Source organism: Drosophila biarmipes, chromosome 3L, assembly GCF_025231255.1.
Source record: "Drosophila biarmipes strain raj3 chromosome 3L, RU_DBia_V1.1, whole genome shotgun sequence".
Classification (NCBI taxonomy): Eukaryota; Metazoa; Arthropoda; class Insecta; order Diptera; family Drosophilidae; genus Drosophila; species Drosophila biarmipes.
Genome location: NC_066613.1, coordinates 17,970,397 through 17,971,975, shown reverse-complemented (window position 1 = coordinate 17,971,975; position 1,579 = coordinate 17,970,397).

Sequence of the window (1,579 nt, the reverse complement as noted above, 5' to 3'; positions counted from 1 at the left end):
TTTTTTCAAGTTTTAATATTTTGAAATTTTTTAATCCTTGGAAGGTATAATAAAATACATTATATTCCATGTTTCTAACATTTGACTAAGAAAAAAATAACAATTTTAAGGCTTTGTTATTTTAATACTAAAGTCTTGTTATGCTGTAGACCCTTTTCCTTCAGAAGGGTTTTTCAATAAATATTATAGGGTCGTTAATCAATCGGTAAAGTCGTAATTATTTTTTTGTATCTGTTAACTTTTTATTCATAATATTTAAACTCTTAATTCTTTGTTTACTAATTTTTTTAATTTAAATATTTATTTTTATTTAAACAAAAAGTAAGCGAACCTAAAAGGTAATATTAACAAAAAATGAATTGCGTATTTAGAAAAGTACCCACACGAACGAACTTAAGCTTAGTCAGCTTTCCTGTTGGACTTGAGCTCTTTTTGGGTCTTCAATCCGGGGCTTCTTACATACACTTGTATATATTTATATAGATATTCTGATGCCTACCGCCCATATGTGGAGCTCGTCGAAGTGGCTGCGCTGCGCCAAATTTGGTGCCGCCTCCGACCGGATGTCGTTGGAAATTATATTGAAATCTTTATTGTTTTCACTGATTAATTTATGGGGCAGTAAACGAAATGAGCTCTTTTCTTTGCTGAGGGCTGTTCGATTTGTGTGCTTTCTCGGCGAGCGGTGTGTTCTGGCTAATTTCAAATTTAGCCCGCCTTCAAGAGGGGCAGGGCAACCCTGGCAGCTCGAAAACAGCTGATGGGCAACTCTGTGACCTTGGGGGGGATAATTGCAACAACCCCCAAGTGGCAATTCACTGCCAATGCCAATGTCGAGGCGACGCCTACCGAAGGTCGTTGCCAAGGCGACTGAGTGGGCCAGAGCCCAGCTCATTGGGCCAGGAAATGCAGGCGTGTGTGAGTGGGCGGCCATTGAGCGTGCCGTTGCATTCAAAATGGCCGTCAAACGGATGACCTTGAAAGCCGAGCGCCCATTGGCCAGGGCCACCTCGGGGTTAGTGGGTGGGCGGTGGGGCATGCAAATAGTTGGAACTGGGAGCCAGGAGCTGGGAACAGGAGCAGCCAGCAGCCAGGAGCCAGGATTAGTCCTGCAGCTGGAGCCGAGTTGGGAAAACGAACGAACGCCACCCGATGCCCACGCAGTTTTGGGCTCGTATCTCGCAGTTTCGGCTGCTTCGGCCCAGCGAATGGGGCCCCGATTCGCGTTCCCCTCCAGGACGAGATCCTTTCGGCCATCTTCGGCTGAGGCTGCAGCTGCGATGCAAAAATCGTGCAACTTTGGCTCAGTCACTGGACGAGAGTCAGGCTGCATTCAACGTGCAATCTCCGAGTAATTCTACTTTGCAAAACTATCCACCAAATATATGCATCTAATATATAGACATATATATACATAGTTGTAAAGCCAAAGACACAACGCAATTAGCGATTATTATGTGTGCCGCACTCCAGGCGTATGCGGAATTTTAGTGACACAAAAGTGAAGAGGTGTGTGCTTTTTTTCTAATAACCAATAACTAACCATATTAAGTAGCTAAGACTTCTGTCTGTAAATAAA